Below are 12,414 nucleotides of genomic sequence, written 5' to 3'. Positions count from 1 at the left end.
ACCACTGAACATCCCGAGACTCAGATGGTGACCTAGCTGTATAGCATCACACAGTGGAAAAGGACAGCTGGCCTATGGAACCTCGTCTTTGCCAGGCTACACCCAGCAAGTGTCGAGCTTGGTCATATGTGAGACTCCTTTAGTCATGGAGTAACTGGTAGCAAGTCAGATGAAGTGATACAGGAAAAGAGATTGACAATAGATAAGTCTTTTGGTTCTCAGATACAGGATTGTGAAGTTGAGGCTTTGGAAAAGAATGTGCAAGCCTAAAACAGATGGACTGACTGACTAGAAAGAAAAGTCAGTCTTCAAACACAAACTAGATCAGCCTGGAGAGATGGCTCAGCAGCTAAGAGCACCGGCTGCTCTTCCAGAGGACCTGGATTCCATTCCCAGCACCTACATGGCAGCTCACAACTGTCTGTAACTCCAGTTCCAGGGGACCTGACACCCTCACACACACATACATGCGGGCAAAAACATCAATACATATAAAATAAAAAGTAAATAAAAATCTTTTAAAAAGCAGCAAGCTAGATCAGTTCCTGGGTTTCCCAGAGTCTCCGGGTTACATCCCATCCTGAGGAACCCAGGAGGCTTCCAAAGTGAGTCTATGACTTTGAGCTGTGTTGTGTCTGCTCCTAGATGTAAGGTTGTTTGTTTAAACTCAGACAAGAGTCACTGACCAGCCTCTTCTATATGCTCTTGGCCTTTCCCTGTGACATGACATTCTCTAGATAGATTCTTCATGCCTAGAATCCCCTGTAGGCTTGGTCAGCCTTGTGTGGAAAGAATAGCAATTACTTGACATGGAGAGTGGATAGTGCTGTCGCCATCCACCTCTGATCCCTTCTCTCAGCACATAGCTGGAACACACTCTTTGTGAGAGAAACTACATTTAAATCACTTAATTTTTCCAGTTTATGCTGGAAACCCTTACCTTCTTTGATCACTTGAATTAAAATAGTCAAAGAGCCACAAAAACTCACTGTGTTGCTCTAGGTAATTCTTCTAGCCTTCCTGACCTGTGAATGGACGGGATAGAACACACAGCTTTATGAGTTGTCTTTGAGACACAGCAACAATGAAGGAAGGAGACGGAAATGTTGATGGAGTCCCCAAAGGGTTCTTTATCTTAAGGAATCAACTTGCATAGTTCTGTTATTTGAAATTGAAGGTCTAAGTTTAATGGAGATGGACTATCTGCCGTGGAGTATATGTTAAATAAATTGTGTCATTACATTTGATCAAAGGTCAACATAGACATCAGATGCACTGTTTGTACTAAGTTGATATGGTATCAGATCTAAGAGATTAAAGACATATATATATATATTAGGTGTATATATATATTTGTAATATATATTTATAATATATAAATATATATTTAGCATATATACACATACACACAGACTCTTACACATATGCTATGCTATGCTTCAAGAACACCTTGAAACATCTGTAACCCTATAAATTTACAAAATCCATATACATGTGGCCAACAAAGGTACAAAAGTACGTACTTGTAAATAGAAAGTGTGTGTGTGTACAGATTGAATATGCAAATAATTCATGTTTAAAATGGCACTCTCTGTCACTGTGGTTGGTGAAATGTTGTCATGTGGCCGATAATTGTGAACCTACCCAAGAAAGAGGAAAGGTAGAAGGAGTGAGTGAGAAAATACTGAGGACCGTAATTTCCAGAAACTCTTTCTGGGAGGCACACTAGGTCATCCTAGTATGGAGGCCCCATGATATCCATCCATTTAAAAACTGCCAATGGAAGCAGGCAAAAATGAAGAACCCAGCAGCTTCCCCTCCTCATTTTCTAACAAGGCAGGCCGGACAGCCACAATGGGGTGCAAGTACAGGAGACAGGATGCAGAGCAATTATTTTCTGGCCCCTGGATAGCCGATTTTTTTTTTTCAGAAAAAGAATATTGGCTTGTTGGGCTGTTTTTCTCTTAAATTGCCTATTACAAAAATCCCGAGGAAAACACTGTAGTGAAGGACTCGGGAATGAGTCAGCGCTCTCTCCTTCCTTCACAAGCCTGAAGTCATGTCTCTAATGCGGCTTTTGTCTGGAGAGGCGCTGGCTCAGCCCTGCCAACAATGCTCCATCTCTGGAATCCAGTAGCTCTTTTGTTGGCATTGGCTGCTGCGACGGTGAAGACAGATTTAGCTGTTGCTTGCCCATCAGTGCTGGAGACGCAGGGCTCTTTCCATCCCTAGATGGGAGCCTTTGGATAGTGTTTCAATGGGGGAAGCATTTCAGTATCACCCAAAGAACTGGAAAACAGAATAAACATACCCTCTGAGTGTTTACAGCCTCCCCCGACACACACACACACACACACACACACACACACACACACACACACACACACACATACACCCTATAGGCAGCAACGGCCCATACCACAGCAGCCTACAGCACTAATTCTTGCTGTTCACAGCGTGCCCTCTTGATGAGGATCTTGTCATCCAAAATCCTACAGTGAAAAGCCACTTGCCTGAATCAACTTTGGCACACACTCCCCACCCAGTACATATTTCCTTCCTTGTCCTTGTTGGATCATTTCTGGCAGAGTGTTGTGTCCTTTTTCCTATTAAAACATCTTAGGTCCAAATCATGGCAAAGCACTGGACAGCAGCCTATTAATAATCTATTCCAATTTCCCGCTATATAATAAAGATTGTGACCAGAGAGAGAGAGTCTCCTCCAAGGCAGCACAGAGGCAGCTTTCGAACTCAAGACTCTTGCTATCCTCATACAGCAGTGTTCTCATTTTTCCTGTTGGAGCTGTGGGCTGCTGCCTTTGCCAGTCAGACAGACATTCTGTCTGTGGGATTCCCAGTGATGTGATACCTCAAGACTAGGCGGAGCCAAGGTTAGAACTTCCCTGGGCCCCAGAGTGTTAGCAGCAGGACTGAGCGGAAGACCTTGATGTGGTGAGTGGCTGTTTCCTGTTCCCACTGCTCCACAGCAGCCCTGTGCAGCGCCACGGAGCACACCCAACCACATGGGGACACAGATGTCGGATTCTTACCCTGAGCCGAGGTTTCTGATTCTGAAACTACCAGTCCTCTTTGCGTCTTGTCTGGCTTACGCCTTGCAGAGAGAGCACCACGCCTGTAAGAAGCCACTTCTCACTCTATGCACAGACCCATCCTCTGCCTCTGCATGCAATGCCTTTACTCTTTACATGGCTATTTCTCTGAGCTCACAGGGCACCTCATCTTAGGGGGTTCTCAACTAGCCAGATTCTCTCTCTCTCTCTCTCTCTCTCTCTCTCTCTCTCTCTCTCTCTCTCTCTCTCTCTCACACACACACACACACACACACACACATATTTACATTTTTAAAAATCTCATCACAAAAGAAATACCTAGTTGTTCCTATCACCCATTTATCTAAAGGAAGAAACGAGGTACAAAGGGACTTTGTGAGGTACCCATGTCAATCATGGGCAGAGCCTTGTTTTCAGCGGTGGGTCCCATTTATGGAGATCTCATTGAAAATCACAACAAAGAGAAGGAATAGGAGCGCACAGATGAAGGATGTCCTGAGCAATGGCAATCACTTTGTATTGTGTAAACCGAGGAGGCCATGATTAGAATCTCGGGTGCTCACTCACACCACCACTTTGTCAATGATAGACTCATGTAACTCCAAGATCCAAACAGTCCGTGCAGGCGGCCCTGAGATCAGGAAAATGATCCTAGGAAGGTTGTTATCACCATTGAAAGACAAGGAGGTCTTCCTGCTTGGTGGCCAGAGAGAAAAATGTTTGAACCAAAGTAAAAGAGAATCCTAGTCCCCAGCAAAGCTGGAGTAAGCCATTGACCTGAGTATCATATCAAAGCTGAATTCTTAAGAATAAAGTAGAGCCAACCATTCTCCCAAAGACTAATTCAGCATTTTATAAACCACATAGAGGCTTAAAGGAGACAGATATTTCTCAATTATACCTCCCCCAAAAAACAAAAACCAATGAGATTAGATTGTACCCGAATGAACGTTTGCTACACAAAGGACAGGGTTTATCCCCCCCCCCCCCCCCCCCCCCCCCCCCCGTGGACACGACGGATCTAGTTAGTCATGGCAGCAAGGAAGCAGAATTTCAGAGCTTGTAAGGAAGTCACTTGCATCTTTAGAGCCTTGGTTTGGGTCGTTAATATGGTCTTTTCAGGTTCCTGGGAATGTGAGGGGGTGAGATGTGTGCATTTATCAATATGCATGGAAGTAAGTGTCCAGGGAGGGAGCTAGCATCCACAGTGTTACCACAATCACATCTTAAGTGGCTCCAGGTATCCTTTGTGCTCCCCTGCATGAGGGGAGACTTGGGTACTTAGCTACCCTTTATGTAAACTTGAACATCTTCCTGAGATATCACATCAGTATTTTTTTTTAAATAATAGGCTCATGGCTGCCCCCACAGCTCCTCCAATCTCAGCATTACCCCACCTCCCCCAGGAGGTTGATGTAGACACAGCTGCTGCTGTTTACAAAGAGCTAAGGGAACCCCCAGGTCACTCTCAGAACCTGGTGTGCCCACCTACTACCTGCTAATAACCAACCCATCAAAAGTAGCAGGTGTCTGCATTTGCTGTGTGTAGGTTCTCCTTGCCAAAGGTTTGTTTCTTAGGTTACTCAAGCCTGCAGGAAATGTGTTTCCATTGCTGGAGCCTGGAATCCTTTCTCTCCTGCAATTAATTGATGATGAGAGAACATTGAGTTTTAAGATTCTTGCTCTGATGTAGTGGGGAGGAGCGCTAGAGGCAAAAACATGTGTGATGGATAATGTCAAGCTCTAATTATGTAGGAGAAGTGGGGTGAGGGGCACCCAACAGTCTCCCTCCTAACAGTTTCATTTTGTTAATAATCCGACTTAGAGAGAACTGGAATGCCTTAGTGGACCCACCTTTCATCTTGACAATGGCTGTAGTGCTGAGAAATATCTGTGCCCCATGAAATATTTCTTTAGCTGTGTTAACCATCCTAACTAGAGCTGGAAAAGCCTAAGGATGATCTTCATGAAAAGCCTCTGCCAGAGGCTCATTCGTCTCACACAAGGTTGAGACTCACACACGGACAGCGGGTTCCTGTTTGGAGTCCCTTTCTAATATTGTCACAGATCACCTGAGCCTTGGCTCCCTAATAATAAACACCTGTCTTATAGAGAAGAATGCCCCACAGCTGTCTGTGCCCTGGAAGTAACTGGTGAAATTTATCAGGAGGGCCTATGTAGTATCCACCCACGATTAGGCCAGCAGTCCAAGCTATAACGTCTATAGCAATCTTCGACTCAAATTTGGTGGACAATGATATTGGGATCCAGTGCCTTCACTGATAAAAGTAGGATCCCAACTGGAGAGTATCCCAGAAGTGACCTGGATACTGTTGTGCATGCCAGTGTCCAGTAACCACAGATTCCAGGACTAGTGTCCCCATGCTAATTCCAATCCCATTAGCTAGTGAAAAAAAAAAATACTACTCAATTGTAACACTGGCGTCTCTCTCAGGCCTTTGGCTCCATGGGGCTCAGTCTGTAAGGAAAGCGGCCAATAACCAGGCCCACACTCACCCCGGGAAGCACAATCCACTTTAAGGGACATGATTTTTTTTCAAAATTCAAATGTATTTTAAGAAGGTTCCAGAGGACAAATTCATTTTCAGTTCATTTGCAATTATTTAAGTTTTCATACAAGTATACATCACGTCGGGAGCATATCCCCCACAGCACCCATCATCCAGGTTCTCACTCCTTCCTACCCCTCCCTGTTAGCACCCTTTGCTGCTCTGGAAAGTTTCACTTCCACTTTCATTCCATATTTGGTTTTCTGCATCTATATAACGACATACATGATTTTATGCATCCATACAAAATCTAGATCCACAAACACGAGAAAACATACAATTTTTGCCTTCCTAAAGCCTTAATGGCTTTACTGTGACCATCTTAAGCTGTATTTTCTTGTAAGTGACATAAGTTATTTCTTGTTTATGGCTAAAACTTTCCATAGATAAGATACCACATTTCTCCATAGATTAGATACCACATTTCTCCATCCATTCCTCGCTTCTTGAACAGGTAGGTGGAATGCTACACTGTAGCTATTCTGAGTGGTGCTACAATACAAGGGGGTGAGTTCTTAGGAGGAAAAGAGAAACCTGGCGTGTTATCAAGACACAGAATTGTCTTATGAGAAAGTTTTACATAGACCGAAGGAGAGGAAAACAAGAAGTAATCACTTCTCTTAAAGAGCCTAAGAACGATAGACAGGAACGTCCCCGGAAACCAGCCATAGTATTGGCCACATGGCCTTGCATGGCTTTGAGCACTGAGTTGTTGTTGAGTAAAGGTATAAGTAAGCTCACTATATGATGCAGCTACCAGAAGCTTCAAGAATATATTAATCAAAGTATAATGCCTCATATGAGAAAAGTAAAAGACCTTCCGGTTGCAGCCAGGTTAAGTGGAGATGTTTTCAGTTAGCGGTGGAGATGGGTTTTGTTCCAAGCATCATATTTTAAGTAATGAGTAGTGGCTCACTAAGAGGATCCTCAGAGGAGTAGGACCAGGCTCACAAAGGAACATGGACCTCAGCCTGAAAGTGACATGACTATATCCATCTCAAACGCATGGAACCCATCACCTGGGTGAGGGTTAGATAGTGGCTGTTGCCTAGGGGGTGGGACCAGAAGAAATGAGACCCAGCAGCCCGAGCTCTCTACCAGAACCACCAAACTCAGATTGTGAAATGGTAACTCCTCTGGTATGGCTGAATCTCTCGAGTGTGGCATCAGTGGTCATTTTAGAAGAACAATTATAGCGGAATTCACATTAACCAGCAGGTTGAATTTGGCCAACTTTGGGTTCAGCTTTTGCCCAACACATTCATTTCAGAGGACAGAAGCAAATGGCTACAGTTTCTGCTGTGCTTCAGCAGCTCACATATCTGACAATACGCAAGCAGAGTTTTGAGATATTTCTAACAGGAAAGCATCTTTCTAAGTTTCCTTAGAAGAAAACTTCAACAATGTCTCTTTTCCCTCCAAGAATGTAGTAGTGTTCTCACTGAGCAAGCTATAGAGAATGCTGATTATTGTCCAGACCTAGAACAAGAGGTGAATCTTCAGGACTTGCTTTTGGGTAGGTCACTGAGCTTACAGTACATAGAAACCATTAAGACCAGGAAATGGTGATGATTCTTAATAAAAATAATTTACAAGTATGTAAAAGGGGAAAGGAAAAGAACATTTAAGTCATAGTAAGGACAAGACAGGAAAATGCTACTGAACTTAACTGAAGCTTTATGTACTAAACACAGATACATACACAGGTACACAAGAATAGGGAAATAGAAATTGGCTTGTTGAATTATGGATCTTGGGTTGTTGCTGCTATTGTTGCTGTTGCTACTGTTGTTGGTATTGCTACTCTTGTTGCTGTTGTCTCCCTCTCTGAATAAGAGAAAGGCAAATTAATTAGCTGACTGGCTGATGGCTATGTTTTCCTTTGCCTTTTCCATTTCAAGATTACACCTAAACCTTTGCAGGCAATGGGAAATCGACATAGAACAGGATAGGAGCACTTAGGTTGATTCTAAACATTAAGTTGTAAAAGAAGAGAAGCTTCTGGAATGGTAGAGCAGAGAGCTCATTGGATACCTGTGAAGGATTAGGATGATCTAACACTGACCCAGGCTAACAGCAGTCTGTGTCTCCCAGTCTGCCTTACACATACACTTACGGCCCTTCAAGCAGTTTCCCAGGCTCTAGAATGGGCGGTTAGATGCAGGTCCAGGTGTTCTGAATTGGAAAGCTGACCTTTGTCCATTAGAAACAGGAGTAAGAACTTGGCATTTTCCAATGCAGAGATTCCAGAATGGTCATAACCACGATGCCCTCTTTGTTTGGTTCCCTGTGTGCATGGTCCCCAAAGACATAAAGAACAGCATACATCTGACTCAGTGAATAAAAACTATGTCTCAGAATTCTAGAATTCAAATGTGACTGGTTGTGTGTGCCAATATTTTTCATATTCATAGAAGGCACAGCATTGTATGTACCTGGCACTGGGCAATGGAAGGGTAGAATCAGTATGTGAACGATGCTAACCCTACTTGCTTCAATACGGCATCATGTAGGAATATGTTCCCTCAGGCAGTTAGATCAAATCACAACTCAGATACTTACCCAGCTTACCCACTGAATGATTATTATTAAAAAAAAAATTAAATTGCCTAAGCTTGAGAGTTTTCCTATACAGGATAAGAATAATGATACCCATCCTAGAGGGTTACTGTGAAGTCGATAGAAGGTCAGTATGGAAAAGTTTGTTTGCTTATTTGTTTAACTCAGTGTCGTCTCTAGTTAGGCACTCCCTCAGGTCCTTTCTCCCTGCTCCCTCCTTTTTTAAAAAAGAAATCCGCTGGAGGAAATAGTGGCGACGAATGTTCACTTGAGCTGTATGTATATAGATCCATTGACATCAGACTGCTGGGTCTGGATTGATTTTATGCCTTCCTGTCAGCAAACAACAATGCTGGGCTGTAGCACATGGCTGTGAAGGGTTTCATGTTTTCACAAAGGACACGGATCCTTCCTCTCCCAGTCTTCAGAGCAGCACCGTGATATGGCAGTTGGCAAACTCTGATGCTTGGGAAATGTAAGTGTCTTCCCAAAGCAAGCAATGAGAAACAGAAATTGGTTTGTAGTATTTCTGACTCAAGTGTGGTACATCCCAGCAGCTTCATTTTCTGGTTCCCAAAGCACTCCTTGAGGCCCATGTCTATGGAGGGATGTCATCAAACACCTGTTTACTGTAGAAGATAAGTTATCAGATGGTGGCAAGCCTCCTGCTCAGCTCCCATGGCCCACTGAGCTGATGATGCCCTTGTTCTGTGCTCCAGGGAAAGTGCCAAGGCCTTGTTATTGCATCAATAGTTGAAGTGAAGTCGTCTCTACAGCCTGCACTTTTAATGCTTTGACTATTTTTATGGTTATATTTATGGAGGCCAACATGTATCAGGGAAGCCATTTATAAGGCTCCGGGAGGGATTAATGGAACACAGATTGTTTATCTTTCCATTAGTGGACCCTATAAAGCTGAAAGGAAGGGTTCTGAGATAAGAGGGATTTAACTAGGAGCCTATAAAAGCAAACCCACCAGCATGCCTATCTCCATGCTAAGCTCAGAAGAGGGACGTGAAGGAAGCTTGTAGCCCTAAGCAATCCTGTGCCGAGAGACTACAGAAGCAGCAGATTGCTGTACTCCCTGCTACAGCATAAAAGATGCTCCCAAGTTATGGAGGAAGAGGGCTAATGTTCCATTTCCCTTTGCAAGAAACAGACTCTTAAGGATAGTCCAGCAGGTGATGGACACCCTTAATACTCTGTCCTTCACCAAGACAGGATAATTGTGCAGCATGCATGGTAGTCAGTGGTCACTTTTAAAAGTTACATGACTTGTCAGCTAATCATTAAAATTTATAAAGTTCAGTGAGATCCAAGGAAAAAAGAATGAACGCACATGTCTACTTTAAAATGCTGTAACATACAATGTGGACTTCCCATTTCAGACTGAAGCATGAAAACATTTAAGATTCTCTATAATGCTGGAAGGCTACGGGGTATTCTCTCTCTCTCTCTCTCTCTCTCTCTCTCTCTCTCTCTCTCTCTCTCTCTCTCTCTCTCTCTGACACACACACACACAATGTTTGAATTTTGTTTTTGAAACAGAGTCTTGCTATATAGCTCCAGCTAAGCCTCAAACTCACAGAGATCCACCTGCCTCTGCTTCCTGAGAAGTAAAAGAGTATACCACAACACTCTGGGATTTATGTTATTTTGTTTTAAAACTCGTAGACTATAACATTAGGAAACAGCTCATTAATTATGCAATGAAATAGTGATGGGAAACACAGCTGTCCACCTAAGTAGAAGGATATAATGATAAGCAACATGATAATCATTAGCTTGAAGCATCTTCAGATACCTGATACAAATCGTCTAATTATTCCCATTCACAGCCCTCCTGGGAAAGGTGTTATTATTTCCACCTTTAAAATAAATGTAATATCTACTCCTGATTTATATGTGTCATTTCTTTTGAGAAGCTCCATTCTCTGCTTTCTGGTTCATCTCTAAACTTTGAGATTTGATCATTCCTGAAATAAATAATTTTGCAGAGGCAGAGTGTTCTTTGCTTCTGTGGATGATTGATATAAATTCAGTGTTTACCAAACATTTTCATCATATATCCTGAGAAATTATAAAGTGCCCAAAAATATGGAAGTTAAGAAAATGATCTGATACAAAATAATTATAAATGGAAATTGCAGTGCATTTGCAGAGTGTACAGATGGACATGCTTACGGCAGAATCCATCCCTGGTGCATGAGGGGGCTTTTTGGAGCCCACTGCCTATGATGGGACACTTTGTGCAGCCTTGAGGCATGGGGGAGGGCTTGGACTTGCCTCTACTGGATGTGCCTCTCCATGGGATGCCTTGCCTTCTTGTGGCGGGGGAGGAGTTGCGGGGGAGACTGGGAGGGTGAGAGGAGGGAAGCGGGGGATCTTTGATTGGGATGTAAAATGAATGAAAAAAAATTTCTAAATAAAAAAAAAGAAACTAACCCCCAAACCCCCCCGAAAGAAAGAAAGAGAGAGAGAAGGAGGGAGGGAGGAAGGGAGGGAGGAAGGGAGAAAATAAGGAAGAAAGGAAGGAAAGGAGTTAGACACAAGTCAGGCACAAAACTAACATGGTTCTTGTCTCCCTCCCACCTTAAAATGAACTATGAAAACTGAAGCTTTCACAGTTTTATCTGGAGCGGAAAAGTAGGGTAAAAGAAAAGTAAGGATTGCAAGGAGAGAAAGGGCAGAGAAGAAACAGGGAGCAGGGAAATCTCCTAAATGCGTGGGCCGTGTTTACTTTGTTTTTAAGTGACACGTAGTAATTGTGCATAGTTGTGGCTACAGTGTGGTATGCTGATACCTGTACCTCAGATTTGAGTAGTGACACATGAGGGTTCCAAATAACTGCCACTGGTTGACCAAAGCTGCCATAATAAACCGCCACGAATTGATGGTTAAACGGAAGAAATGTATTCCCTGTGCATCAAGGTGTGAGTAGGTTTGGTTCTCCCAAGCAATTCCTCGGCTAGCACCTATACATATATCCTTGCAAGAAGGTCTCACTGTACAGCCCAGCTGGCCTCAAACTCTATAGTGAGTGCCTGCCTCTACCTCTCAAATGCTGGACAACAGGACTATGCCACCACGCCCAGAGCCAAATGTCTTTCTGATGCATCGTCTCACATTATCGTCCAAAGGCGTTATCTCTAAATAAGATTGCATTCTAGGGGTTGGGGTTTAGGGCTTCAAAGCATTGATTTGGAGGGAGGAGTATCATGTAGCCCATATCAGACACTTTTATTCCAAAAGTGTTTGTGCTTTCAGACAAGGCTATTAAAAGCATGTTCTCAGCATGAACCTGGGAGGTCAACAATGTTTTTCCACTCGCAGAATTTTCTGTCAATTCACTTGACTCAAGTTCTTCACCTAAGCAGTCCCCAAAGGTGATTCCGTATATCCAGGGCTGCCTCCCAAAACCTCAAAGACAAGGCCACATTTTCTACAATCAAACTATTTATGTAATAATTGTCACTATGTGCTCACGGAAGAGCAGTCCATCACCTCCTCTCTATTTTTGTATGGCCAGGAGCAAACCCAGGCATGACACCCACTCACTGCTCCAAGCTGGAGTGTGTTTAAGGGGTTTTCCAAACTTCATTTTGCCCCAGATGGCTTCACCCTGGACTATGTCACAAAGAGCACAGGCATTTGCTTGGTACTGGCATTCTCATATCATACAGTCAGGTAGAGAGCTACCAGCCCCACCTGCTGCCAGCCACATTAGTTGGAACAAAGTAAAGTAAATTCCGAACGGTGTTGGAGAAAGTCAACAAAATGTTCAAAGAGACGTTCCTTTTAAAAATCGTCACAAAACACACAAACATGTATCTTCTATCACTTTGAGAAAAGGGACATTGACTGTCATAACTTGAAAACACATGAATGGAGGTTATTTTTTCCTTAATAAAAATTACATTTACGCTAATCTTACATCATCTATTAATGAAATAAGTCTTAGGTCATTGTTATTAACTTCCTGGTCTTTTTAACTAGCAATCCACCTGCCTTTCTATGTGTGTTCAAGTGTGATTTAACTTGTGATCTACCTACATATATTAGGTAATTACATAGTGATGTAAAATCAGTAGAAATTCATGCATGCATTTCTTTAGTTAACAAGTGCTTGGTCACCTAAGTGATGGAGATGGTACCAAATACTAGATGCAAAAAGGGCTCACAGTCAACGGGAGAGGAGAAGATATTGAACGGGC

The 12,414-nt window shown here is 43.0% G+C and overlaps 1 protein-coding gene across 12 annotated transcripts in view; it reads left to right on the top strand.

Annotated features, from left to right (window-relative positions):
* Nucleotides 1-12,414, top strand: part of Slc8a1 (solute carrier family 8 member A1) — a 375,206-nt gene that overhangs the window by 322,293 nt on the left and 40,499 nt on the right. The window lies entirely within an intron of this gene.

Source organism: Peromyscus californicus, unplaced genomic scaffold, assembly GCF_007827085.1.
Source record: "Peromyscus californicus insignis strain IS unplaced genomic scaffold, ASM782708v3 Scaffold_1__1_contigs__length_55948999, whole genome shotgun sequence".
Classification (NCBI taxonomy): Eukaryota; Metazoa; Chordata; class Mammalia; order Rodentia; family Cricetidae; genus Peromyscus; species Peromyscus californicus.
This window is presented reverse-complemented; position numbering and strand designations above follow the sequence as displayed.